This window comes from Gasterosteus aculeatus, chromosome 7 (assembly GCF_964276395.1).
Source record: "Gasterosteus aculeatus chromosome 7, fGasAcu3.hap1.1, whole genome shotgun sequence".
NCBI lineage: Eukaryota > Metazoa > Chordata > Actinopteri > Perciformes > Gasterosteidae > Gasterosteus > Gasterosteus aculeatus.
In genome coordinates, this window is record NC_135694.1 from 25,444,259 (window position 1) to 25,466,421 (window position 22,163).

Genomic DNA, 22,163 nt, shown 5'->3' on the forward strand with positions numbered 1-22,163 from the left:
TCCACTACTGCGATTCCGTTCTTCCCACAATCTGTTTTTTCAAAGAAAACAATTTTTCGAGAAGTTGAAGGAAGCTCCGAGCTAGCCAGGAGTCGAACCTGGAATCTCCTGATTCGTAGTCAGACGCGTTATCCATTGCGCCACTAGCCCTGTATGACAACTTGGCAGAATCCAAGAGTAACTGCATTTCATACGAGAGGGCGTTGTTACCAACTGTTAAAAGTCCAGCTGAAGGGACTGGCAACTCGCAGATGCTGCCGTGACCCGGATTCGAACCGGGGTTGCTGCGACCACAACGCAGAGTACTGACCACTATACGATCACGGCTGCTTGATGATCTTAGTGTCAATTTTTTACCTATACCACATGGGTAGATCTGAACGTCACACTTACCTCTTTTGTAAATAAATGAGGTGAGTAACGAGTAGTTTTCCACTACTGCGATTCCGTTCTTCCCACAATCTGTTTTTTCAAAGAAAACAATTTTTCGAGAAGTTGAAGGAAGGTCCGAGCTAGCCAGGAGTCGAACCTGGAATCTCCTGATTCGTAGTCAGACGCGTTATCCATTGCGCCACTAGCCCTGTATGACAACTTGGCAGAATCCAAGAGTAACTGCATTTCATACGAGAGGGCGTTGTTACCAACTGTTAAAAGTCCAGCTGAAGGGACTGGCAACTCGCAGATGCTGCCGTGACCCAGATTCGAACCGGGGTTGCTGCGACCACAACGCAGAGTACTAACCACTATACGATCACGGCTGCTTGATGAGTTTAGTGTCAATTTTTTACCTATACCACATGGGTAGATCTGAACGTCACACTTACCTCTTTTGTAAATAAATGAGGTGAGTAACGAGTAGTTTTCACTACTGCGATTGCATTCTTCTCACAATCTGTTTTTTCAAAGAAAAACGATTTGCAAGTAGAAATTTCCTGAGCACTCCAAAGAAGTTGAAGGAAGGTTCCGAGCTAGCCAGGAGTCGAACCTGGAATCTCCTGATTCGTAGTCAGACGCGTTATCCATTGCGCCACTAGCCCTGTATGACAACTTGGCAGAATCCAAGAGTAACTGCATTTCATACGAGAGGGCGTTGTTACCAACTGTTAAAAGTCCAGCTGAAGGGACTGGCAACTCGCAGATGCTGCCGTGACCCGGATTCGAACCGGGGTTGCTGCGACCACAACGCAGAGTACTGACCACTATACGATCACGGCTGCTTGATGATCTTAGTGTCAATTTTTTACCTATACCACATGGGTAGATCTGAACGTCAAGATTACCTCTTTTGTAAATAAATGAGGTGAGTAACGAGTAGTTTTCCACTACTGCGATTCCGTTCTTCCCACAATCTGTTTTTTCAAAGAAAACAATTTTTCGAGAAGTTGAAGGAAGCTCCGAGCTAGCCAGGAGTCGAACCTGGAATCTCCTGATTCGTAGTCAGACGCGTTATCCATTGCGCCACTACCCCTTTATGACAACTTGGCAGAATCCAAGAGTAACTGCATTTCATACGAGAGGGCGTTGTTACCAACTGTTAAAAGTCCAGCTGAAGGGACTGGCAACTCGCAGATGCTGCCGTGACCCGGATTCGAACCGGGGTTGCTGCGACCACAACGCAGAGTACTGACCACTATACGATCACGGCTGCTTGATGATCTTAGTGTAAATTTTTTACCTATACCACATGGGTAGATCTGAACGTCAAGATTACCTCTTTTGTAAATAAATGAGGTGAGTAACGAGTAGTTTTCCACTACTGCGATTCCGTTCTTCCCACAATCTGTTTTTTCAAAGAAAACAATTTTTCAAGAAGTTGAAGGAAGCTCCGAGCTAGCCAGGAGTCGAACCTGGAATCTCCTGATTCGTAGTCAGACGCGTTATCCATTGCGCCACTAGCCCTGTATGACAACTTGGCAGAATCCAAGAGTAACTGCATTTCATACGAGAGGGCGTTGTTACCAACTGTTAAAAGTCCAGCTGAAGGGACTGGCAACTCGCAGATGCTGCCGTGACCCGGATTCGAACCGGGGTTGCTGCGACCACAACGCAGAGTACTAACCACTATACGATCACAGCTGCTTGATGAGTTTAGTGTCAATTTTTTACCTATACCACATGGGTAGATCTGAACGTCACACTTACCTCTTTTGTAAATAAATGAGGTGAGTAACGAGTAGTTTTCACTACTGCCATTGCATTCTTCTCACAATCTGTTTTTTCAAAGAAAAACGATTTGCAAGTAGAAATTTCCTGAGCACTCCAAAGAAGTTGAAGGAAGGTTCCGAGCTAGCCAGGAGTCGAACCTGGAATCTCCTGATTCGAAGTCAGACGTGTTATCCATTGCGCCACTAGCCCTGTATGACAACTTGGCAGAATCCAAGAGTAACTGCATTTCATACGAGAGGGCGTTGTTACCAACTGTTAAAAGTCCAGCTGAAGGGACTGGCAACTCGCAGATGCTGCCGTGACCCGGATTCAAACCGGGGTTGCTGCGACCACAACGCAGAGTACTGACCACTATACGATCACGGCTGCTTGATGATCTTAGTGTCAATTTTTTACCTATACCACATGGGTAGATCTGAACGTCACACTTACCTCTTTTGTAAATAAATGAGGTGAGTAACGAGTAGTTTTCCACTACTGCGATTCCGTTCTTCCCACAATCTGTTTTTTCAAAGAAAACAATTTTTCAAGAAGTTGAAGGAAGCTCCGAGCTAGCCAGGAGTCAAACCTGGAATCTCCTGATTCGTAGTCAGACGCGTTATCCATTGCGCCACTAGCCCTGTATGACAACTTGGCAGAATCCAAGAGTAACTGCATTTCATACGAGAGGGCGTTGTTACCAACTGTTAAAAGTCCAGCTGAAGGGACTGGCAACTCGCAGATGCTGCCGTGACCCGGATTCGAACCGGGGTTGCTGCGACCACAACGCAGAGTACTAACCACTATACGATCACAGCTGCTTGATGAGTTTAGTGTCAATTTTTTACCTATACCACATGGGTAGATCTGAACGTCACACTTACCTCTTTTGTAAATAAATGAGGTGAGTAACGAGTAGTTTTCACTACTGCGATTGCATTCTTCTCACAATCTGTTTTTTCAAAGAAAAACGATTTGCAAGTAGAAATTTCCTGAGCACTCCAAAGAAGTTGAAGGAAGGTTCCGAGCTAGCCAGGAGTCGAACCTGGAATCTCCTGATTCGAAGTCAGACGCGTTATCCATTGCGCCACTAGCCCTGTATGACAACTTGGCAGAATCCAAGAGTAACTGCATTTCATACGAGAGGGCGTTGTTACCAACTGTTAAAAGTCCAGCTGAAGGGACTGGCAACTCGCAGATGCTGCCGTGACCCGGATTCAAACCGGGGTTGCTGCGACCACAACGCAGAGTACTGACCACTATACGATCACGGCTGCTTGATGATCTTAGTGTCAATTTTTTACCTATACCACATGGGTAGATCTGAACGTCACACTTACCTCTTTTGTAAATAAATGAGGTGAGTAACGAGTAGTTTTCCACTACTGCGATTCCGTTCTTCCCACAATCTGTTTTTTCAAAGAAAACAATTTTTCAAGAAGTTGAAGGAAGCTCCGAGCTAGCCAGGAGTCAAACCTGGAATCTCCTGATTCGTAGTCAGACGCGTTATCCATTGCGCCACTAGCCCTGTATGACAACTTGGCAGAATCCAAGAGTAACTGCATTTCATACGAGAGGGCGTTGTTACCAACTGTTAAAAGTCCAGCTGAAGGGACTGGCAACTCGCAGATGCTGCCGTGACCCGGATTCGAACCGGGGTTGCTGCGACCACAACGCAGAGTACTAACCACTATACGATCACGGCTGCTTGATGAGTTTAGTGTCAATTTTTTACCTATACCACATGGGTAGATCTGAACGTCACACTTACCTCTTTTGTAAATAAATGAGGTGAGTAACGAGTAGTTTTCACTACTGCGATTGCATTCTTCTCACAATCTGTTTTTTCAAAGAAAAACGATTTGCAAGTAGAAATTTCCTGAGCACTCCAAAGAAGTTGAAGGAAGGTTCCGAGCTAGCCAGGAGTCGAACCTGGAATCTCCTGATTCGTAGTCAGACGCGTTATCCATTGCGCCACTAGCCCTGTATGACAACTTGGCAGAATCCAAGAGTAACTGCATTTCATACGAGAGGGCGTTGTTACCAACTGTTAAAAGTCCAGCTGAAGGGACTGGCAACTCGCAGATGCTGCCGTGACCCGGATTCGAACCGGGGTTGCTGCGACCACAATGCAGAGTACTGACCACTATACGATCACGGCTGCTTGATGATCTTAGTGTCAATTTTTTACCTATACCACATGGGTAGATCTGAACGTCAAGATTACCTCTTTTGTAAATAAATGAGGTGAGTAACGAGTAGTTTTCCACTACTGCGATTCCGTTCTTCCCACAATCTGTTTTTTCAAAGAAAACAATTTTTCGAGAAGTTGAAGGAAGCTCCGAGCTAGCCAGGAGTCGAACCTGGAATCTCCTGATTCGTAGTCAGACGCGTTATCCATTGCGCCACTAGCCCTGTATGACAACTTGGCAGAATCCAAGAGTAACTGCATTTCATACGAGAGGGCGTTGTTACCAACTGTTAAAAGTCCAGCTGAAGGGACTGGCAACTCGCAGATGCTGCCGTGACCCGGATTCGAACCGGGGTTGCTGCGACCACAACGCAGAGTACTAACCACTATACGATCACGGCTGCTTGATGAGTTTAGTGTCAATTTTTTACCTATACCACATGGGTAGATCTGAACGTCACACTTACCTCTTTTGTAAATAAATGAGGTGAGTAAGGAGTAGTTTTCACTACTGCGATTGCATTCTTCTCACAATCTGTTTTTTCAAAGAAAAACGATTTGCAAGTAGAAATTTCCTGAGCACTCCAAAGAAGTTGAAGGAAGGTTCCGAGCTAGCCAGGAGTCGAACCTGGAATCTCCTGATTCGAAGTCAGACGCGTTATCCATTGCGCCACTAGCCCTGTATGACAACTTGGCAGAATCCAAGAGTAACTGCATTTCATACGAGAGGGCGTTGTTACCAACTGTTAAAAGTCCAGCTGAAGGGACTGGCAACTCGCAGATGCTGCCGTGACCCGGATTCGAACCGGGGTTGCTGCGACCACAACGCAGAGTACTGACCACTATACGATCACGGCTGCTTGATGATCTTAGTGTCAATTTTTTACCTATACCACATGGGTAGATCTGAACGTCAAGATTACCTCTTTTGTAAATAAATGAGGTGAGTAACGAGTAGTTTTCCACTACTGCGATTCCGTTCTTCCCACAATCTGTTTTTTCAAAGAAAACAATTTTTCGAGAAGTTGAAGGAAGCTCCAAGCTAGCCAGGAGTCGAACCTGGAATCTCCTGATTCGTAGTCAGACGCGTTATCCATTGCGCCACTAGCCCTGTATGACAAGTTGGCAGAATCCAAGAGTAACTGCATTTCATACGAGAGGGCGTTGTTACCAACTGTTAAAAGTCCAGCTGAAGGGACTGGCAACTCGCAGATGCTGCCGTGACCCGGATTCGAACCGGGGTTGCTGCGACCACAACGCAGAGTACTAACCACTATACGATCACGGCTGCTTGATGAGTTTAGTGTCAATTTTTTACCTATACCACATGGGTAGATCTGAACGTCACACTTACCTCTTTTGTAAATAAATGAGGTGAGTAACGAGTAGTTTTCACTACTGCGATTGCATTCTTCTCACAATCTGTTTTTTCAAAGAAAAACGATTTGCAAGTAGAAATTTCCTGAGCACTCCAAAGAAGTTGAAGGAAGGTTCCGAGCTAGCCAGGAGTCGAACCTGGAATCTCCTGATTCGAAGTCAGACGCGTTATCCATTGCGCCACTAGCCCTGTATGACAACTTGGCAGAATCCAAGAGTAACTGCATTTCATACGAGAGGGCGTTGTTACCAACTGTTAAAAGTCCAGCTGAAGGGACTGGCAACTCGCAGATGCTGCCGTGACCCGGATTCAAACCGGGGTTGCTGCGACCACAACGCAGAGTACTGACCACTATACGATCACGGCTGCTTGATGATCTTAGTGTCAATTTTTTACCTATACCACATGGGTAGATCTGAACGTCACACTTACCTCTTTTGTAAATAAATGAGGTGAGTAACGAGTAGTTTTCCACTACTGCGATTCCGTTCTTCCCACAATCTGTTTTTTCAAAGAAAACAATTTTTCAAGAAGTTGAAGGAAGCTCCGAGCTAGCCAGGAGTCAAACCTGGAATCTCCTGATTCGTAGTCAGACGCGTTATCCATTGCGCCACTAGCCCTGTATGACAACTTGGCAGAATCCAAGAGTAACTGCATTTCATACGAGAGGGCGTTGTTACCAACTGTTAAAAGTCCAGCTGAAGGGACTGGCAACTCGCAGATGCTGCCGTGACCCGGATTCGAACCGGGGTTGCTGCGACCACAACGCAGAGTACTAACCACTATACGATCACGGCTGCTTGATGAGTTTAGTGTCAATTTTTTACCTATACCACATGGGTAGATCTGAACGTCACACTTACCTCTTTTGTAAATAAATGAGGTGAGTAACGAGTAGTTTTCACTACTGCGATTGCATTCTTCTCACAATCTGTTTTTTCAAAGAAAAACGATTTGCAAGTAGAAATTTCCTGAGCACTCCAAAGAAGTTGAAGGAAGGTTCCGAGCTAGCCAGGAGTCGAACCTGGAATCTCCTGATTCGTAGTCAGACGCGTTATCCATTGCGCCACTAGCCCTGTATGACAACTTGGCAGAATCCAAGAGTAACTGCATTTCATACGAGAGGGCGTTGTTACCAACTGTTAAAAGTCCAGCTGAAGGGACTGGCAACTCGCAGATGCTGCCGTGACCCGGATTCGAACCGGGGTTGCTGCGACCACAATGCAGAGTACTGACCACTATACGATCACGGCTGCTTGATGATCTTAGTGTCAATTTTTTACCTATACCACATGGGTAGATCTGAACGTCAAGATTACCTCTTTTGTAAATAAATGAGGTGAGTAACGAGTAGTTTTCCACTACTGCGATTCCGTTCTTCCCACAATCTGTTTTTTCAAAGAAAACAATTTTTCGAGAAGTTGAAGGAAGCTCCGAGCTAGCCAGGAGTCGAACCTGGAATCTCCTGATTCGTAGTCAGACGCGTTATCCATTGCGCCACTAGCCCTGTATGACAACTTGGCAGAATCCAAGAGTAACTGCATTTCATACGAGAGGGCGTTGTTACCAACTGTTAAAAGTCCAGCTGAAGGGACTGGCAACTCGCAGATGCTGCCGTGACCCGGATTCGAACCGGGGTTGCTGCGACCACAACGCAGAGTACTAACCACTATACGATCACGGCTGCTTGATGAGTTTAGTGTCAATTTTTTACCTATACCACATGGGTAGATCTGAACGTCACACTTACCTCTTTTGTAAATAAATGAGGTGAGTAAGGAGTAGTTTTCACTACTGCGATTGCATTCTTCTCACAATCTGTTTTTTCAAAGAAAAACGATTTGCAAGTAGAAATTTCCTGAGCACTCCAAAGAAGTTGAAGGAAGGTTCCGAGCTAGCCAGGAGTCGAACCTGGAATCTCCTGATTCGAAGTCAGACGCGTTATCCATTGCGCCACTAGCCCTGTATGACAACTTGGCAGAATCCAAGAGTAACTGCATTTCATACGAGAGGGCGTTGTTACCAACTGTTAAAAGTCCAGCTGAAGGGACTGGCAACTCGCAGATGCTGCCGTGACCCGGATTCGAACCGGGGTTGCTGCGACCACAACGCAGAGTACTGACCACTATACGATCACGGCTGCTTGATGATCTTAGTGTCAATTTTTTACCTATACCACATGGGTAGATCTGAACGTCAAGATTACCTCTTTTGTAAATAAATGAGGTGAGTAACGAGTAGTTTTCCACTACTGCGATTCCGTTCTTCCCACAATCTGTTTTTTCAAAGAAAACAATTTTTCGAGAAGTTGAAGGAAGCTCCAAGCTAGCCAGGAGTCGAACCTGGAATCTCCTGATTCGTAGTCAGACGCGTTATCCATTGCGCCACTAGCCCTGTATGACAACTTGGCAGAATCCAAGAGTAACTGCATTTCATACGAGAGGGCGTTGTTACCAACTGTTAAAAGTCCAGCTGAAGGGACTGGCAACTCGCAGATGCTGCCGTGACCCGGATTCGAACCGGGGTTGCTGCGACCACAACGCAGAGTACTGACCACTATACGATCACGGCTGCTTGATGATCTTAGTGTCAATTTTTTACCTATACCACATGGGTAGATCTGAACGTCAAGATTACCTCTTTTGTAAATAAATGAGGTGAGTAACGAGTAGTTTTCCACTACTGCGATTCCGTTCTTCCCACAATCTGTTTTTTCAAAGAAAACAATTTTTCGAGAAGTTGAAGGAAGCTCCGAGCTAGCCAGGAGTCGAACCTGGAATCTCCTGATTCGTAGTCAGACGCGTTATCCATTGCGCCACTACCCCTTTATGACAACTTGGCAGAATCCAAGAGTAACTGCATTTCATACGAGAGGGCGTTGTTACCAACTGTTAAAAGTCCAGCTGAAGGGACTGGCAACTCGCAGATGCTGCCGTGACCCGGATTCGAACCGGGGTTGCTGCGACCACAACGCAGAGTACTAACCACTATACGATCACGGCTGCTTGATGAGTTTAGTGTCAATTTTTTACCTATACCACATGGGTAGATCTGAACGTCACACTTACCTCTTTTTTAAATAAATGAGGTGAGTAACGAGTAGTTTTCACTACTGCGATTGCATTCTTCTCACAATCTGTTTTTTCAAAGAAAAACGATTTGCAAGTAGAAATTTCCTGAGCACTCCAAAGAAGTTGAAGGAAGGTTCCGAGCTAGCCAGGAGTCGAACCTGGAATCTCCTGATTCGAAGTCAGACGCGTTATCCATTGCGCCACTAGCCCTGTATGACAACTTGGCAGAATCCAAGAGTAACTGCATTTCATACGAGAGGGCGTTGTTACCAACTGTTAAAAGTCCAGCTGAAGGGACTGGCAACTCGCAGATGCTGCCGTGACCCGATTTCGAACCGGGGTTGCTGCGACCACAACGCAGAGTACTGACCACTATACGATCACGGCTGCTTGATGATCTTAGTGTCAATTTTTTACCTATACCACATGGGTAGATCTGAACGTCACACTTACGTCTTTTGTAAATAAATGAGGTGAGTAACGAGTAGTTTTCCACTACTGCGATTCCGTTCTTCCCACAATCTGTTTTTTCAAAGAAAACAATTTTTCAAGAAGTTGAAGGAAGCTCCGAGCTAGCCAGGAGTCAAACCTGGAATCTCCTGATTCGTAGTCAGACGCGTTATCCATTGCGCCACTAGCCCTGTATGACAACTTGGCAGAATCCAAGAGTAACTGCATTTCATACGAGAGGGCGTTGTTACCAACTGTTAAAAGTCCAGCTGAAGGGACTGGCAACTCGCAGATGCTGCCGTGACCCGGATTCGAACCGGGGTTGCTGCGACCACAATGCCGAGTACTGACCACTATACGATCACGGCTGCTTGATGATCTTAGTGTCAATTTTTTACCTATACCACATGGGTAGATCTGAACGTCAAGATTACCTCTTTTGTAAATAAATGAGGTGAGTAACGAGTAGTTTTCCACTACTGCGATTCCGTTCTTCCCACAATCTGTTTTTTCAAAGAAAACAATTTTTCGAGAAGTTGAAGGAAGCTCCGAGCTAGCCAGGAGTCGAACCTGGAATCTCCTGATTCGTAGTCAGACGCGTTATCCATTGCGCCACTAGCCCTGTATGACAACTTGGCAGAATCCAAGAGTAACTGCATTTCATACGAGAGGGCGTTGTTACCAACTGTTAAAAGTCCAGCTGAAGGGACTGGCAACTCGCAGATGCTGCCGTGACCCGGATTCGAACCGGGGTTGCTGCGACCACAACGCAGAGTACTAACCACTATACGATCACGGCTGCTTGATGAGTTTAGTGTCAATTTTTTACCTATACCACATGGGTAGATCTGAACGTCACACTTACCTCTTTTGTAAATAAATGAGGTGAGTAACGAGTAGTTTTCACTACTGCGATTGCATTCTTCTCACAATCTGTTTTTTTAAAGAAAAACGATTTGCAAGTAGAAATTTCCTGAGCACTCCAAAGAAGTTGAAGGAAGGTTCCAAGCTAGCCAGGAGTCAAACCTGGAATCTCCTGATTCGTAGTCAGACGCGTTATCCATTGCGCCACTAGCCCTGTATGACAACTTGGCAGAATCCAAGAGTAACTGCATTTCATACGAGAGGGCGTTGTTACCAACTGTTAAAAGTCCAGCTGAAGGGACGGGCAACTCGCAGATGCTGCCGTGACCCGGATTCGAACCGGGGTTGCTGCGACCACAACGCAGAGTACTGACCACTATACGATCACGGCTGCTTGATGATCTTAGTGTAAATTTTTTACCTATACCACATGGGTAGATCTGAACGTCAAGATTACCTCTTTTGTAAATAAATGAGGTGAGTAACGAGTAGTTTTCACTACTGCGATTGCATTCTTCTCACAATCTGTTTTTTCAAAGAAAAACGATTTGCAAGTAGAAATTTCCTGAGCACTCCAAAGAAGTTGAAGGAAGGTTCCGAGCTAGCCAGCAGTCGAACCTGGAATCTCCTGATTCGAAGTCAGACGCGTTATCCATTGCGCCACTAGCCCTGTATGACAACTTGGCAGAATCCAAGAGTAACTGCATTTCATACGAGAGGGCGTTGTTACCAACTGTTAAAAGTCCAGCTGAAGGGACTGGCAACTCGCAGATGCTGCCGTGACCCGGATTCGAACCGGGGTTGCTGCGACCACAACGCAGAGTACTGACCACTATACGATCACGGCTGCTTGATGATCTTAGTGTCAATTTTTTACCTATACCACATGGGTAGATCTGAACGTCAAGATTACCTCTTTTGTAAATAAATGAGGTGAGTAACGAGTAGTTTTCCACTACTGCGATTCCGTTCTTCCCACAATCTGTTTTTTCAAAGAAAACAATTTTTCGAGAAGTTGAAGGAAGCTCCGAGCTAGCCAGGAGTCGAACCTGGAATTTCCTGATTCGTAGTCAGACGCGTTATCCATTGCGCCACTACCCCTTTATGACAACTTGGCAGAATCCAAGAGTAACTGCATTTCATACGAGAGGGCGTTGTTACCAACTGTTAAAAGTCCAGCTGAAGGGACTGGCAACTCGCAGATGCTGCCGTGACCCGGATTCGAACCGGGGTTGCTGCGACCACAACGCAGAGTACTAACCACTATACGATCACGGCTGCTTGATGAGTTTAGTGTCAATTTTTTACCTATACCACATGGGTAGATCTGAACGTCACACTTACCTCTTTTGTAAATAAATGAGGTGAGTAACGAGTAGTTTTCACTACTGCGATTGCATTCTTCTCACAATCTGTTTTTTCAAAGAAAAACGATTTGCAAGTAGAAATTTCCTGAGCACTCCAAAGAAGTTGAAGGAAGGTTCCGAGCTAGCCAGCAGTCGAACCTGGAATCTCCTGATTCGAAGTCAGACGCGTTATCCATTGCGCCACTAGCCCTGTATGACAACTTGGCAGAATCCAAGAGTAACTGCATTTCATACGAGAGGGCGTTGTTACCAACTGTTAAAAGTCCAGCTGAAGGGACTGGCAACTCGCAGATGCTGCCGTGACCCGGATTCGAACCGGGGTTGCTGCGACCACAACGCAGAGTACTGACCACTATACGATCACGGCTGCTTGATGATCTTAGTGTCAATTTTTTACCTATACCACATGGGTAGATCTGAACGTCAAGATTACCTCTTTTGTAAATAAATGAGGTGAGTAACGAGTAGTTTTCCACTACTGCGATTCCGTTCTTCCCACAATCTGTTTTTTCAAAGAAAACAATTTTTCGAGAAGTTGAAGGAAGGTCCGAGCTAGCCAGGAGTCGAACCTGGAATCTCCTGATTCGTAGTCAGACGCGTTATCCATTGCGCCACTAGCCCTGTATGACAACTTGGCAGAATCCAAGAGTAACTGCATTTCATACGAGAGGGCGTTGTTACCAACTGTTAAAAGTCCAGCTGAAGGGACTGGCAACTCGCAGATGCTGCCGTGACCCGGATTCGAACCGGGGTTGCTGCGACCACAACGCAGAGTACTAACCACTATACGATCACGGCTGCTTGATGAGTTTAGTGTCAATTTTTTACCTATACCACATGGGTAGATCTGAACGTCACACTTACCTCTTTTGTAAATAAATGAGGTGAGTAACGAGTAGTTTTCACTACTGCGATTGCATTCTTCTCACAATCTGTTTTTTCAAAGAAAAACGATTTGCAAGTAGAAATTTCCTGAGCACTCCAAAGAAGTTGAAGGAAGGTTCCGAGCTAGCCAGCAGTCGAACCTGGAATCTCCTGATTCGAAGTCAGACGCGTTATCCATTGCGCCACTAGCCCTGTATGACAACTTGGCAGAATCCAAGAGTAACTGCATTTCATACGAGAGGGCGTTGTTACCAACTGTTAAAAGTCCAGCTGAAGGGACTGGCAACTCGCAGATGCTGCCGTGACCCGGATTCGAACCGGGGTTGCTGCGACCACAACGCAGAGTACTGACCACTATACGATCACGGCTGCTTGATGATCTTAGTGTCAATTTTTTACCTATACCACATGGGTAGATCTGAACGTCACATTTACCTCTTTTGTAAATAAATGAGGTGAGTAACGAGTAGTTTTCCACTACTGCGATTCCGTTCTTCCCACAATCTGTTTTTTCAAAGAAAACAATTTTTCGAGAAGTTGAAGGAAGCTCCGAGCTAGCCAGGAGTCGAACCTGGAATCTCCTGATTCGTAGTCAGACGCGTCATCCATTGCGCCACTAGCCCTGTATGACAACTTGGCAGAATCCAAGAGTAACTGCATTTCATACGAGAGGGCGTTGTTACCAACTGTTAAAAGTCCAGCTGAAGGGACTGGCAACTCGCAGATGCTGCCGTGACCCGGATTCGAACCGGGGTTGCTGCGACCACAACGCAGAGTACTGACCACTATACGATCACGGCTGCTTGATGATCTTAGTGTCAATTTTTTACCTATACCACATGGGTAGATCTGAACGTCACACTTACCTCTTTTGTAAATAAATGAGGTGAGTAACGAGTAGTTTTCCACTACTGCGATTCCGTTCTTCCCACAATCTGTTTTTTCAAAGAAAACAATTTTTCGAGAAGTTGAAGGAAGGTCCGAGCTAGCCAGGAGTCGAACCTGGAATCTCCTGATTCGTAGTCAGACGCGTTATCCATTGCGCCACTAGCCCTGTATGACAACTTGGCAGAATCCAAGAGTAACTGCATTTCATACGAGAGGGCGTTGTTACCAACTGTTAAAAGTCCAGCTGAAGGGACTGGCAACTCGCAGATGCTGCCGTGACCCAGATTCGAACCGGGGTTGCTGCGACCACAACGCAGAGTACTAACCACTATACGATCACGGCTGCTTGATGAGTTTAGTGTCAATTTTTTACCTATACCACATGGGTAGATCTGAACGTCACACTTACCTCTTTTGTAAATAAATGAGGTGAGTAACGAGTAGTTTTCACTACTGCGATTGCATTCTTCTCACAATCTGTTTTTTCAAAGAAAAACGATTTGCAAGTAGAAATTTCCTGAGCACTCCAAAGAAGTTGAAGGAAGGTTCCGAGCTAGCCAGCAGTCGAACCTGGAATCTCCTGATTCGAAGTCAGACGCGTTATCCATTGCGCCACTAGCCCTGTATGACAACTTGGCAGAATCCAAGAGTAACTGCATTTCATACGAGAGGGCGTTGTTACCAACTGTTAAAAGTCCAGCTGAAGGGACTGGCAACTCGCAGATGCTGCCGTGACCCGGATTCGAACCGGGGTTGCTGCGACCACAACGCAGAGTACTGACCACTATACGATCACGGCTGCTTGATGATCTTAGTGTCAATTTTTTACCTATACCACATGGGTAGATCTGAACGTCACACTTACCTCTTTTGTAAATAAATGAGGTGAGTAACGAGTAGTTTCCCACTACTGCGATTCCGTTCTTCCCACAATCTGTTTTTTCAAAGAAAACAATTTTTCGAGAAGTTGAAGGAAGCTCCGAGCTAGCCAGGAGTCGAACCTGGAATCTCCTGATTCGTAGTCAGACGCGTTATCCATTGCGCCACTAGCCCTGTATGACAACTTGGCAGAATCCAAGAGTAACTGCATTTCATACAAGAGGGCGTTGTTACCAACTGTTAAAAGTCCAGCTAAAGGGAATGGCAACTCGCAGATGCTGCCATGACCCGGATTCGAACCGGGGTTGCTGCGACCACAACGCAGAGTACTGACCACTATACGATCACGGCTGCTTGATGATCTTAGTGTAAATTTTTTACCTATACCACATGGGTAGATCTGAACGTCAAGATTACCTCTTTTGTAAATAAATGAGGTGAGTAACGAGTAGTTTTCCACTACTGCGATTCCGTTCTTCCCACAATCTGTTTTTTCAAAGAAAACAATTTTTCAAGAAGTTGAAGGAAGCTCCGAGCTAGCCAGGAGTCGAACCTGGAATCTCCTGATTCGTAGTCAGACGCGTTATCCATTGCGCCACTAGCCCTGTATGACAACTTGGCAGAATCCAAGAGTAACTGCATTTCATACGAGAGGGCGTTGTTACCAACTGTTAAAAGTCCAGCTGAAGGGACTGGCAACTCGCAGATGCTGCCGTGACCCAGATTCGAACCAGGGTTGCTGCGACCACAACGCAGAGTACTGACCACTATACGATCACGGCTGCTTGATGATCTTAGTGTAAATTTTTTACCTATACCACATGGGTAGATCTGAACGTCAAGATTACCTCTTTTGTAAATAAATGAGGTGAGTAACGAGTAGTTTTCCACTACTGCGATTCCGTTCTTCCCACAATCTGTTTTTTCAAAGAAAACAATTATTCGAGAAGTTGAAGGAAGCTCCGAGCTAGCCAGGAGTCGAACCTGGAATCTCCTGATTCGTAGTCAGACGCGTTATCCATTGCGCCACTAGCCCTGTATGACAACTTGGCAGAATCCAAGAGTAACTGCATTTCATACGAGAGGGCGTTGTTACCAACTGTTAAAAGTCCAGCTGAAGGGACTGGCAACTCGCAGATGCTGCCGTGACCCAGATTCGAACCGGGGTTGCTGCGACCACAACGCAGAGTACTAACCACTATACGATCACGGCTGCTTGATGAGTTTAGTGTCAATTTTTTACCTATACCACATGGGTAGATCTGAACGTCAAACTTACCTCTTTTGTAAATAAATGAGGTGAGTAACGAGTAGTTTTCCACTACTGCGATTCCGTTCTTCCCACAATCTGTTTTTTCAAAGAAAACAATTTTTCGAGAAGTTGAAGGAAGGTCCGAGCTAGCCAGGAGTCGAACCTAGAATCTCCTGATTCGTAGTCAGACGCGTTATCCATTGCGCCACTAGCCCTTTATGACAACTTGGCAGAATCCAAGAGCAACTGCATTTCATACGAGAGGGCGTTGTTACCAACTGTTAAAAGTCTAGCTGAAGGGACTGGCAACTCTCAGATGCTGCCGTGACCCGGATTTCGAACCGGGGTTGCTGCGACCACAACGCAGAGTACTGACCACTATACGATCACGGCTGCTTGATGATCTTAGTGTAAATTTTTTACCTATACCACATGGGTAGATCTGAACGTCAAGATTACCTCTTTTGTAAATAAATGAGGTGAGTAACGAGTAGTTTTCCACTACTGCGATTCCGTTCTTCCCACAATCTGTTTTTTCAAAGAAAACAATTTTTCGAGAAGTTGAAGGAAGCTCCGAGCTAGCCAGGAGTCGAACCTGGAATCTCCTGATTCGTAGTCAGACGCGTTATCCATTGCGCCACTAGCCCTGTATGACAACTTGGCAGAATCCAAGAGTAACTGCATTTCATACAAGAGGGCGTTGTTACCAACTGTTAAAAGTCCAGCTAAAGGGAATGGCAACTCGCAGATGCTGCCATGACCCGGATTCGAACCGGGGTTGCTGCGACCACAACGCAGAGTACTGACCACTATACGATCACGGCTGCTTGATGATCTTAGTGTCAATTTTTTACCTATACCACATGGGTAGATCTGAACGTCACACTTACCTCTTTTGTAAATAAATGAGGTGAGTAACGAGTAGTTTTCCACTACTGCGATTCCGTTCTTCCCACAATCTGTTTTTTCAAAGAAAACAATTTTTCGAGAAGTTGAAGGAAGGTCCGAGCTAGCCAGGAGTCGAACCTGGAATCTCCTGATTCGTAGTCAGACGCGTTATCCATTGCGCCACTAGCCCTGTATGACAACTTGGCAGAATCCAAGAGTAACTGCATTTCATACGAGAGGGCGTTGTTACCAACTGTTAAAAGTCCAGCTGAAGGGACTGGCAACTCGCAGATGCTGCCGTGACCCAGATTCGAACCGGGGTTGCTGCGACCACAACGCAGAGTACTAACCACTATACGATCACGGCTGCTTGATGAGTTTAGTGTCAATTTTTTACCTATACCACATGGGTAGATCTGAACGTCACACTTACCTCTTTTGTAAATAAATGAGGTGAGTAACGAGTAGTTTTCACTACTGCGATTGCATTCTTCTCACAATCTGTTTTTTCAAAGAAAAACGATTTGCAAGTAGAAATTTCCTGAGCACTCCAAAGAAGTTGAAGGAAGGTTCCGAGCTAGCCAGCAGTCGAACCTGGAATCTCCTGATTCGAAGTCAGACGCGTTATCCATTGCGCCACTAGCCCTGTATGACAACTTGGCAGAATCCAAGAGTAACTGCATTTCATACGAGAGGGCGTTGTTACCAACTGTTAAAAGTCCAGCTGAAGGGACTGGCAACTCGCAGATGCTGCCGTGACCCGGATTCGAACCGGGGTTGCTGCGACCACAACGCAGAGTACTGACCACTATACGATCACGGCTGCTTGATGATCTTAGTGTCAATTTTTTACCTATACCACATGGGTAGATCTGAACGTCACACTTACCTCTTTTGTAAATAAATGAGGTGAGTAACGAGTAGTTTTCCACTACTGCGATTCCGTTCTTCCCACAATCTGTTTTTTCAAAGAAAACAATTTTTCGAGAAGTTGAAGGAAGCTCCGAGCTAGCCAGGAGTCGAACCTGGAATCTCCTGATTCGTAGTCAGACGCGTTATCCATTGCGCCACTAGCCCTGTATGACAACTTGGCAGAATCCAAGAGTAACTGCATTTCATACAAGAGGGCGTTGTTACCAACTGTTAAAAGTCCAGCTAAAGGGAATGGCAACTCGCAGATGCTGCCATGACCCGGATTCGAACCGGGGTTGCTGCGACCACAACGCAGAGTACTGACCACTATACGATCACGGCTGCTTGATGATCTTAGTGTAAATTTTTTACCTATACCACATGGGTAGATCTGAACGTCAAGATTACCTCTTTTGTAAATAAATGAGGTGAGTAACGAGTAGTTTTCCACTACTGCGATTCCGTTCTTCCCACAATCTGTTTTTTCAAAGAAAACAATTTTTCAAGAAGTTGAAGGAAGCTCCGAGCTAGCCAGGAGTCGAACCTGGAATCTCCTGATTCGTAGTCAGACGCGTTATCCATTGCGCCACTAGCCCTGTATGACAACTTGGCAGAATCCAAGAGTAACTGCATTTCATACGAGAGGGCGTTGTTACCAACTGTTAAAAGTCCAGCTGAAGGGACTGGCAACTCGCAGATGCTGCCGTGACCCAGATTCGAACCAGGGTTGCTGCGACCACAACGCAGAGTACTGACCACTATACGATCACGGCTGCTTGATGATCTTAGTGTAAATTTTTTACCTATACCACATGGGTAGATCTGAACGTCAAGATTACCTCTTTTGTAAATAAATGAGGTGAGTAACGAGTAGTTTTCCACTACTGCGATTCCGTTCTTCCCACAATCTGTTTTTTCAAAGAAAACAATTATTCGAGAAGTTGAAGGAAGCTCCGAGCTAGCCAGGAGTCGAACCTGGAATCTCCTGATTCGTAGTCAGACGCGTTATCCATTGCGCCACTAGCCCTGTATGACAACTTGGCAGAATCCAAGAGTAACTGCATTTCATACGAGAGGGCGTTGTTACCAACTGTTAAAAGTCCAGCTGAAGGGACTGGCAACTCGCAGATGCTGCCGTGACCCAGATTCGAACCGGGGTTGCTGCGACCACAACGCAGAGTACTAACCACTATACGATCACGGCTGCTTGATGAGTTTAGTGTCAATTTTTTACCTATACCACATGGGTAGATCTGAACGTCAAACTTACCTCTTTTGTAAATAAATGAGGTGAGTAACGAGTAGTTTTCCACTACTGCGATTCCGTTCTTCCCACAATCTGTTTTTTCAAAGAAAACAATTTTTCGAGAAGTTGAAGGAAGGTCCGAGCTAGCCAGGAGTCGAACCTAGAATCTCCTGATTCGTAGTCAGACGCGTTATCCATTGCGCCACTAGCCCTTTATGACAACTTGGCAGAATCCAAGAGCAACTGCATTTCATACGAGAGGGCGTTGTTACCAACTGTTAAAAGTCTAGCTGAAGGGACTGGCAACTCTCAGATGCTGCCGTGACCCGGATTTCGAACCGGGGTTGCTGCGACCACAACGCAGAGTACTGACCACTATACGATCACGGCTGCTTGATGATCTTAGTGTAAATTTTTTACCTATACCACATGGGTAGATCTGAACGTCAAGATTACCTCTTTTGTAAATAAATGAGGTGAGTAACGAGTAGTTTTCCACTACTGCGATTCCGTTCTTCCCACAATCTGTTTTTTCAAAGAAAACAATTTTTCGAGAAGTTGAAGGAAGGTCCGAGCTAGCCAGGAGTCAAACCTGGAATCTCCTGATTCGTAGTCAGACTCGTTATCCATTGCGCCACTATACCTGTATGACAACTTGGCAGAATCCAAGAGTAACTGCATTTCATACGAGAGGGCGTTGTTACCAACTGTTAAAACTCCAGCTGAAGGGACTGGCAACTCGCAGATGCTGCCGTGACCCGGATTCGAACCGGGGTTGCTGCGACCACAACGCAGAGTACTAACCACTATACGATCACGGCTGCTTGATGAGTTTAGTGTCAATTTTTTACCTATACCACATGGGTAGATCTGAACGTCACACTTACCTCTTTTTTAAATAAATGAGGTGAGTAACGAGTAGTTTTCACTACTGCGATTGCATTCTTCTCACAATCTGTTTTTTTAAAGAAAAACGATTTGCAAGTAGAAATTTCCTGAGCACTCCAAAGAAGTTGAAGGAAGGTTCCAAGCTAGCCAGGAGTCAAACCTGGAATCTCCTGATTCGTAGTCAGACGCGTTATCCATTGCGCCACTAGCCCTGTATGACAACTTGGCAGAATCCAAGAGTAACTGCATTTCATACGAGAGGGCGTTGTTACCAACTGTTAAAAGTCCAGCTGAAGGGACTGGCAACTCGCAGATGCTGCCGTGACCCGGATTCGAACCGGGGTTGCTGCGACCACAACGCAGAGTACTGACCACTATACGATCACGGCTGCTTGATGATCTTAGTGTCAATTTTTTACCTATACCACATGGGTAGATCTGAACGTCAAGATTACCTCTTTTGTAAATAAATGAGGTGAGTAACGAGTAGTTTTCCACTACTGCGATTCCGTTCTTCCCACAATCTGTTTTTTCAAAGAAAACAATTTTTCGAGAAGTTGAAGGAAGCTCCAAGCTAGCCAGGAGTCGAACCTGGAATCTCCTGATTCGTAGTCAGACGCGTTATCCATTGCGCCACTAGCCCTGTATGACAAGTTGGCAGAATCCAAGAGTAACTGCATTTCATACGAGAGGGCGTTGTTACCAACTGTTAAAAGTCCAGCTGAAGGGACTGGCAACTCGCAGATGCTGCCGTGACCCGGATTCGAACCGGGGTTGCTGCGACCACAACGCAGAGTACTAACCACTATACGATCACGGCTGCTTGATGAGTTTAGTGTCAATTTTTTACCTATACCACATGGGTAGATCTGAACGTCACACTTACCTCTTTTGTAAATAAATGAGGTGAGTAACGAGTAGTTTTCACTACTGCGATTGCATTCTTCTCACAATCTGTTTTTTCAAAGAAAACAATTTTTCGAGAAGTTGAAGGAAGGTCCGAGCTAGCCAGGAGTCGAACCTGGAATCTCCTGATTCGAAGTCAGACGCGTTATCCATTGCGCCACTACCCCTTTATGACAACTTGGCAGAATCCAAGAGTAACTGCATTTCATACGAGAGGGCGTTGTTACCAACTGTTAAAAGTCCAGCTGAAGGGACTGGCAACTCGCAGATGCTGCCGTGACCCGGATTCGAACCGGGGTTGCTGCGACCACAACGCAGAGTACTAACCACTATACGATCACGGCTGCTTGATGAGTTTAGTGTCAATTTTTTACCTATACCACATGGGTAGATCTGAACGTCACACTTACCTCTTTTGTAAATAAATGAGGTGAGTAACGAGTAGTTTTCACTACTGCGATTGCATTCTTCTCACAATCTGTTTTTTCAAAGAAAAACGATTTGCAAGTAGAAATTTCCTGAGCACTCCAAAGAAGTTGAAGGAAGGTTCCAAGCTAGCCAGGAGTCGAACCTGGAATCTCCTGATTCGTAGTCAGACGCGTTATCCATTGCGCCACTAGCCCTGTATGACAACTTGGCAGAATCCAAGAGTAACTGCATTTCATACGAGAGGGCGTTGTTACCAACTGTTAAAAGTCCAGCTGAAGGGACTGGCAACTCGCAGATGCTGCCGTGACCCGGATTCGAACCGGGGTTGCTGCGACCACAACGCAGAGTACTGACCACTATACGATCACGGCTGCTTGATGATCTTAGTGTCAATTTTTTACCTATACCACATGGGTAGATCTGAACGTCACACTTACCTCTTTTGTAAATAAATGAGGTGAGTAACGAGTAGTTTTCCACTACTGCGATTCCGTTCTTCCCACAATCTGTTTTTTCAAAGAAAACAATTTTTCGAGAAGTTGAAGGAAGGTCCGAGCTAGCCAGGAGTCGAACCTGGAATCTCCTGATTCGTAGTCAGACGCGTTATCCATTGCGCCACTAGCCCTGTATGACAACTTGGCAGAATCCAAGAGTAACTGCATTTCATACGAGAGGGCGTTGTTACCAACTGTTAAAAGTCCAGCTGAAGGGACTGGCAACTCGCAGATGCTGCCGTGACCCAGATTCGAACCGGGGTTGCTGCGACCACAACGCAGAGTACTAACCACTATACGATCACGGCTGCTTGATGAGTTTAGTGTCAATTTTTTACCTATACCACATGGGTAGATCTGAACGTCAAACTTACCTCTTTTGTAAATAAATGAGGTGAGTAACGAGTAGTTTTCCACTACTGCGATTCCGTTCTTCCCACAATCTGTTTTTTCAAAGAAAACAATTTTTCGAGAAGTTGAAGGAAGGTCCGAGCTAGCCAGGAGTCGAACCTAGAATCTCCTGATTCGTAGTCAGACGCGTTATCCATTGCGCCACTAGCCCTTTATGACAACTTGGCAGAATCCAAGAGCAACTGCATTTCATACGAGAGGGCGTTGTTACCAACTGTTAAAAGTCTAGCTGAAGGGACTGGCAACTCTCAGATGCTGCCGTGACCCGGATTTCGAACCGGGGTTGCTGCGACCACAACGCAGAGTACTGACCACTATACGATCACGGCTGCTTGATGATCTTAGTGTAAATTTTTTACCTATACCACATGGGTAGATCTGAACGTCAAGATTACCTCTTTTGTAAATAAATGAGGTGAGTAACGAGTAGTTTTCCACTACTGCGATTCCGTTCTTCCCACAATCTGTTTTTTCAAAGAAAACAATTTTTCGAGAAGTTGAAGGAAGGTCCGAGCTAGCCAGGAGTCAAACCTGGAATCTCCTGATTCGTAGTCAGACTCGTTATCCATTGCGCCACTATACCTGTATGACAACTTGGCAGAATCCAAGAGTAACTGCA

The 22,163-nt window shown here is 45.5% G+C and overlaps 1 protein-coding gene and 83 non-coding genes across 88 annotated transcripts in view; 1 reads left to right on the forward strand and 83 right to left on the reverse strand.

The window, feature by feature from the left end:
* Positions 1 to 22,163, forward strand: part of cfap54 (cilia and flagella associated 54) — a 174,569-nt gene that overhangs the window by 107,976 nt on the left and 44,430 nt on the right. The window lies entirely within an intron of this gene.
* trnar-acg (transfer RNA arginine (anticodon ACG)) lies at positions 78 to 150 on the reverse strand. The gene has a single exon. It is a non-coding gene; the product is annotated as a tRNA-Arg (tRNA).
* Positions 256 to 327, reverse strand: trnah-gug (transfer RNA histidin (anticodon GUG)). The gene has a single exon. It is a non-coding gene; the product is annotated as a tRNA-His (tRNA).
* Positions 509 to 581, reverse strand: trnar-acg (transfer RNA arginine (anticodon ACG)). Its single transcript has one exon. It is a non-coding gene; the product is annotated as a tRNA-Arg (tRNA).
* trnar-acg (transfer RNA arginine (anticodon ACG)) lies at positions 965 to 1,037 on the reverse strand. Its single transcript has one exon. It is a non-coding gene; the product is annotated as a tRNA-Arg (tRNA).
* On the reverse strand, positions 1,143 to 1,214 carry trnah-gug (transfer RNA histidin (anticodon GUG)). The gene has a single exon. It is a non-coding gene; the product is annotated as a tRNA-His (tRNA).
* trnar-acg (transfer RNA arginine (anticodon ACG)) lies at positions 1,396 to 1,468 on the reverse strand. The gene has a single exon. It is a non-coding gene; the product is annotated as a tRNA-Arg (tRNA).
* Positions 1,574 to 1,645, reverse strand: trnah-gug (transfer RNA histidin (anticodon GUG)). Its single transcript has one exon. It is a non-coding gene; the product is annotated as a tRNA-His (tRNA).
* On the reverse strand, positions 1,827 to 1,899 carry trnar-acg (transfer RNA arginine (anticodon ACG)). The gene has a single exon. It is a non-coding gene; the product is annotated as a tRNA-Arg (tRNA).
* On the reverse strand, positions 2,005 to 2,076 carry trnah-gug (transfer RNA histidin (anticodon GUG)). The gene has a single exon. It is a non-coding gene; the product is annotated as a tRNA-His (tRNA).
* trnar-ucg (transfer RNA arginine (anticodon UCG)) lies at positions 2,283 to 2,355 on the reverse strand. Its single transcript has one exon. It is a non-coding gene; the product is annotated as a tRNA-Arg (tRNA).
* trnah-gug (transfer RNA histidin (anticodon GUG)) lies at positions 2,461 to 2,532 on the reverse strand. Its single transcript has one exon. It is a non-coding gene; the product is annotated as a tRNA-His (tRNA).
* Positions 2,714 to 2,786, reverse strand: trnar-acg (transfer RNA arginine (anticodon ACG)). The gene has a single exon. It is a non-coding gene; the product is annotated as a tRNA-Arg (tRNA).
* Positions 2,892 to 2,963, reverse strand: trnah-gug (transfer RNA histidin (anticodon GUG)). The gene has a single exon. It is a non-coding gene; the product is annotated as a tRNA-His (tRNA).
* trnar-ucg (transfer RNA arginine (anticodon UCG)) lies at positions 3,170 to 3,242 on the reverse strand. The gene has a single exon. It is a non-coding gene; the product is annotated as a tRNA-Arg (tRNA).
* On the reverse strand, positions 3,348 to 3,419 carry trnah-gug (transfer RNA histidin (anticodon GUG)). Its single transcript has one exon. It is a non-coding gene; the product is annotated as a tRNA-His (tRNA).
* On the reverse strand, positions 3,601 to 3,673 carry trnar-acg (transfer RNA arginine (anticodon ACG)). Its single transcript has one exon. It is a non-coding gene; the product is annotated as a tRNA-Arg (tRNA).
* Positions 3,779 to 3,850, reverse strand: trnah-gug (transfer RNA histidin (anticodon GUG)). The gene has a single exon. It is a non-coding gene; the product is annotated as a tRNA-His (tRNA).
* trnar-acg (transfer RNA arginine (anticodon ACG)) lies at positions 4,057 to 4,129 on the reverse strand. The gene has a single exon. It is a non-coding gene; the product is annotated as a tRNA-Arg (tRNA).
* On the reverse strand, positions 4,488 to 4,560 carry trnar-acg (transfer RNA arginine (anticodon ACG)). Its single transcript has one exon. It is a non-coding gene; the product is annotated as a tRNA-Arg (tRNA).
* Positions 4,666 to 4,737, reverse strand: trnah-gug (transfer RNA histidin (anticodon GUG)). Its single transcript has one exon. It is a non-coding gene; the product is annotated as a tRNA-His (tRNA).
* trnar-ucg (transfer RNA arginine (anticodon UCG)) lies at positions 4,944 to 5,016 on the reverse strand. Its single transcript has one exon. It is a non-coding gene; the product is annotated as a tRNA-Arg (tRNA).
* Positions 5,122 to 5,193, reverse strand: trnah-gug (transfer RNA histidin (anticodon GUG)). The gene has a single exon. It is a non-coding gene; the product is annotated as a tRNA-His (tRNA).
* Positions 5,375 to 5,447, reverse strand: trnar-acg (transfer RNA arginine (anticodon ACG)). Its single transcript has one exon. It is a non-coding gene; the product is annotated as a tRNA-Arg (tRNA).
* Positions 5,553 to 5,624, reverse strand: trnah-gug (transfer RNA histidin (anticodon GUG)). Its single transcript has one exon. It is a non-coding gene; the product is annotated as a tRNA-His (tRNA).
* On the reverse strand, positions 5,831 to 5,903 carry trnar-ucg (transfer RNA arginine (anticodon UCG)). Its single transcript has one exon. It is a non-coding gene; the product is annotated as a tRNA-Arg (tRNA).
* On the reverse strand, positions 6,009 to 6,080 carry trnah-gug (transfer RNA histidin (anticodon GUG)). The gene has a single exon. It is a non-coding gene; the product is annotated as a tRNA-His (tRNA).
* Positions 6,262 to 6,334, reverse strand: trnar-acg (transfer RNA arginine (anticodon ACG)). The gene has a single exon. It is a non-coding gene; the product is annotated as a tRNA-Arg (tRNA).
* Positions 6,440 to 6,511, reverse strand: trnah-gug (transfer RNA histidin (anticodon GUG)). The gene has a single exon. It is a non-coding gene; the product is annotated as a tRNA-His (tRNA).
* On the reverse strand, positions 6,718 to 6,790 carry trnar-acg (transfer RNA arginine (anticodon ACG)). The gene has a single exon. It is a non-coding gene; the product is annotated as a tRNA-Arg (tRNA).
* Positions 7,149 to 7,221, reverse strand: trnar-acg (transfer RNA arginine (anticodon ACG)). Its single transcript has one exon. It is a non-coding gene; the product is annotated as a tRNA-Arg (tRNA).
* Positions 7,327 to 7,398, reverse strand: trnah-gug (transfer RNA histidin (anticodon GUG)). Its single transcript has one exon. It is a non-coding gene; the product is annotated as a tRNA-His (tRNA).
* On the reverse strand, positions 7,605 to 7,677 carry trnar-ucg (transfer RNA arginine (anticodon UCG)). The gene has a single exon. It is a non-coding gene; the product is annotated as a tRNA-Arg (tRNA).
* On the reverse strand, positions 7,783 to 7,854 carry trnah-gug (transfer RNA histidin (anticodon GUG)). The gene has a single exon. It is a non-coding gene; the product is annotated as a tRNA-His (tRNA).
* On the reverse strand, positions 8,036 to 8,108 carry trnar-acg (transfer RNA arginine (anticodon ACG)). The gene has a single exon. It is a non-coding gene; the product is annotated as a tRNA-Arg (tRNA).
* On the reverse strand, positions 8,214 to 8,285 carry trnah-gug (transfer RNA histidin (anticodon GUG)). The gene has a single exon. It is a non-coding gene; the product is annotated as a tRNA-His (tRNA).
* trnar-acg (transfer RNA arginine (anticodon ACG)) lies at positions 8,467 to 8,539 on the reverse strand. Its single transcript has one exon. It is a non-coding gene; the product is annotated as a tRNA-Arg (tRNA).
* trnah-gug (transfer RNA histidin (anticodon GUG)) lies at positions 8,645 to 8,716 on the reverse strand. Its single transcript has one exon. It is a non-coding gene; the product is annotated as a tRNA-His (tRNA).
* trnar-ucg (transfer RNA arginine (anticodon UCG)) lies at positions 8,923 to 8,995 on the reverse strand. Its single transcript has one exon. It is a non-coding gene; the product is annotated as a tRNA-Arg (tRNA).
* On the reverse strand, positions 9,354 to 9,426 carry trnar-acg (transfer RNA arginine (anticodon ACG)). Its single transcript has one exon. It is a non-coding gene; the product is annotated as a tRNA-Arg (tRNA).
* On the reverse strand, positions 9,785 to 9,857 carry trnar-acg (transfer RNA arginine (anticodon ACG)). Its single transcript has one exon. It is a non-coding gene; the product is annotated as a tRNA-Arg (tRNA).
* Positions 9,963 to 10,034, reverse strand: trnah-gug (transfer RNA histidin (anticodon GUG)). Its single transcript has one exon. It is a non-coding gene; the product is annotated as a tRNA-His (tRNA).
* On the reverse strand, positions 10,241 to 10,313 carry trnar-acg (transfer RNA arginine (anticodon ACG)). Its single transcript has one exon. It is a non-coding gene; the product is annotated as a tRNA-Arg (tRNA).
* Positions 10,419 to 10,490, reverse strand: trnah-gug (transfer RNA histidin (anticodon GUG)). Its single transcript has one exon. It is a non-coding gene; the product is annotated as a tRNA-His (tRNA).
* On the reverse strand, positions 10,697 to 10,769 carry trnar-ucg (transfer RNA arginine (anticodon UCG)). The gene has a single exon. It is a non-coding gene; the product is annotated as a tRNA-Arg (tRNA).
* On the reverse strand, positions 10,875 to 10,946 carry trnah-gug (transfer RNA histidin (anticodon GUG)). The gene has a single exon. It is a non-coding gene; the product is annotated as a tRNA-His (tRNA).
* Positions 11,306 to 11,377, reverse strand: trnah-gug (transfer RNA histidin (anticodon GUG)). Its single transcript has one exon. It is a non-coding gene; the product is annotated as a tRNA-His (tRNA).
* trnar-ucg (transfer RNA arginine (anticodon UCG)) lies at positions 11,584 to 11,656 on the reverse strand. Its single transcript has one exon. It is a non-coding gene; the product is annotated as a tRNA-Arg (tRNA).
* On the reverse strand, positions 11,762 to 11,833 carry trnah-gug (transfer RNA histidin (anticodon GUG)). Its single transcript has one exon. It is a non-coding gene; the product is annotated as a tRNA-His (tRNA).
* Positions 12,015 to 12,087, reverse strand: trnar-acg (transfer RNA arginine (anticodon ACG)). Its single transcript has one exon. It is a non-coding gene; the product is annotated as a tRNA-Arg (tRNA).
* Positions 12,193 to 12,264, reverse strand: trnah-gug (transfer RNA histidin (anticodon GUG)). The gene has a single exon. It is a non-coding gene; the product is annotated as a tRNA-His (tRNA).
* On the reverse strand, positions 12,471 to 12,543 carry trnar-ucg (transfer RNA arginine (anticodon UCG)). Its single transcript has one exon. It is a non-coding gene; the product is annotated as a tRNA-Arg (tRNA).
* Positions 12,649 to 12,720, reverse strand: trnah-gug (transfer RNA histidin (anticodon GUG)). The gene has a single exon. It is a non-coding gene; the product is annotated as a tRNA-His (tRNA).
* Positions 12,902 to 12,974, reverse strand: trnar-acg (transfer RNA arginine (anticodon ACG)). Its single transcript has one exon. It is a non-coding gene; the product is annotated as a tRNA-Arg (tRNA).
* trnah-gug (transfer RNA histidin (anticodon GUG)) lies at positions 13,080 to 13,151 on the reverse strand. Its single transcript has one exon. It is a non-coding gene; the product is annotated as a tRNA-His (tRNA).
* On the reverse strand, positions 13,333 to 13,405 carry trnar-acg (transfer RNA arginine (anticodon ACG)). The gene has a single exon. It is a non-coding gene; the product is annotated as a tRNA-Arg (tRNA).
* trnar-ucg (transfer RNA arginine (anticodon UCG)) lies at positions 13,789 to 13,861 on the reverse strand. Its single transcript has one exon. It is a non-coding gene; the product is annotated as a tRNA-Arg (tRNA).
* Positions 13,967 to 14,038, reverse strand: trnah-gug (transfer RNA histidin (anticodon GUG)). Its single transcript has one exon. It is a non-coding gene; the product is annotated as a tRNA-His (tRNA).
* Positions 14,220 to 14,292, reverse strand: trnar-acg (transfer RNA arginine (anticodon ACG)). Its single transcript has one exon. It is a non-coding gene; the product is annotated as a tRNA-Arg (tRNA).
* On the reverse strand, positions 14,398 to 14,469 carry trnah-gug (transfer RNA histidin (anticodon GUG)). Its single transcript has one exon. It is a non-coding gene; the product is annotated as a tRNA-His (tRNA).
* On the reverse strand, positions 14,651 to 14,723 carry trnar-acg (transfer RNA arginine (anticodon ACG)). Its single transcript has one exon. It is a non-coding gene; the product is annotated as a tRNA-Arg (tRNA).
* On the reverse strand, positions 15,082 to 15,154 carry trnar-acg (transfer RNA arginine (anticodon ACG)). Its single transcript has one exon. It is a non-coding gene; the product is annotated as a tRNA-Arg (tRNA).
* trnar-acg (transfer RNA arginine (anticodon ACG)) lies at positions 15,513 to 15,585 on the reverse strand. Its single transcript has one exon. It is a non-coding gene; the product is annotated as a tRNA-Arg (tRNA).
* On the reverse strand, positions 15,945 to 16,017 carry trnar-acg (transfer RNA arginine (anticodon ACG)). The gene has a single exon. It is a non-coding gene; the product is annotated as a tRNA-Arg (tRNA).
* On the reverse strand, positions 16,123 to 16,194 carry trnah-gug (transfer RNA histidin (anticodon GUG)). The gene has a single exon. It is a non-coding gene; the product is annotated as a tRNA-His (tRNA).
* On the reverse strand, positions 16,376 to 16,448 carry trnar-acg (transfer RNA arginine (anticodon ACG)). Its single transcript has one exon. It is a non-coding gene; the product is annotated as a tRNA-Arg (tRNA).
* Positions 16,832 to 16,904, reverse strand: trnar-ucg (transfer RNA arginine (anticodon UCG)). Its single transcript has one exon. It is a non-coding gene; the product is annotated as a tRNA-Arg (tRNA).
* On the reverse strand, positions 17,010 to 17,081 carry trnah-gug (transfer RNA histidin (anticodon GUG)). Its single transcript has one exon. It is a non-coding gene; the product is annotated as a tRNA-His (tRNA).
* Positions 17,263 to 17,335, reverse strand: trnar-acg (transfer RNA arginine (anticodon ACG)). Its single transcript has one exon. It is a non-coding gene; the product is annotated as a tRNA-Arg (tRNA).
* On the reverse strand, positions 17,441 to 17,512 carry trnah-gug (transfer RNA histidin (anticodon GUG)). The gene has a single exon. It is a non-coding gene; the product is annotated as a tRNA-His (tRNA).
* trnar-acg (transfer RNA arginine (anticodon ACG)) lies at positions 17,694 to 17,766 on the reverse strand. The gene has a single exon. It is a non-coding gene; the product is annotated as a tRNA-Arg (tRNA).
* trnar-acg (transfer RNA arginine (anticodon ACG)) lies at positions 18,125 to 18,197 on the reverse strand. The gene has a single exon. It is a non-coding gene; the product is annotated as a tRNA-Arg (tRNA).
* trnar-acg (transfer RNA arginine (anticodon ACG)) lies at positions 18,556 to 18,628 on the reverse strand. Its single transcript has one exon. It is a non-coding gene; the product is annotated as a tRNA-Arg (tRNA).
* On the reverse strand, positions 19,166 to 19,237 carry trnah-gug (transfer RNA histidin (anticodon GUG)). Its single transcript has one exon. It is a non-coding gene; the product is annotated as a tRNA-His (tRNA).
* trnar-acg (transfer RNA arginine (anticodon ACG)) lies at positions 19,444 to 19,516 on the reverse strand. Its single transcript has one exon. It is a non-coding gene; the product is annotated as a tRNA-Arg (tRNA).
* On the reverse strand, positions 19,622 to 19,693 carry trnah-gug (transfer RNA histidin (anticodon GUG)). Its single transcript has one exon. It is a non-coding gene; the product is annotated as a tRNA-His (tRNA).
* trnar-acg (transfer RNA arginine (anticodon ACG)) lies at positions 19,875 to 19,947 on the reverse strand. Its single transcript has one exon. It is a non-coding gene; the product is annotated as a tRNA-Arg (tRNA).
* trnah-gug (transfer RNA histidin (anticodon GUG)) lies at positions 20,053 to 20,124 on the reverse strand. The gene has a single exon. It is a non-coding gene; the product is annotated as a tRNA-His (tRNA).
* Positions 20,305 to 20,377, reverse strand: trnar-ucg (transfer RNA arginine (anticodon UCG)). Its single transcript has one exon. It is a non-coding gene; the product is annotated as a tRNA-Arg (tRNA).
* On the reverse strand, positions 20,483 to 20,554 carry trnah-gug (transfer RNA histidin (anticodon GUG)). Its single transcript has one exon. It is a non-coding gene; the product is annotated as a tRNA-His (tRNA).
* Positions 20,761 to 20,833, reverse strand: trnar-acg (transfer RNA arginine (anticodon ACG)). The gene has a single exon. It is a non-coding gene; the product is annotated as a tRNA-Arg (tRNA).
* trnah-gug (transfer RNA histidin (anticodon GUG)) lies at positions 20,939 to 21,010 on the reverse strand. The gene has a single exon. It is a non-coding gene; the product is annotated as a tRNA-His (tRNA).
* Positions 21,192 to 21,264, reverse strand: trnar-acg (transfer RNA arginine (anticodon ACG)). The gene has a single exon. It is a non-coding gene; the product is annotated as a tRNA-Arg (tRNA).
* trnar-acg (transfer RNA arginine (anticodon ACG)) lies at positions 21,623 to 21,695 on the reverse strand. Its single transcript has one exon. It is a non-coding gene; the product is annotated as a tRNA-Arg (tRNA).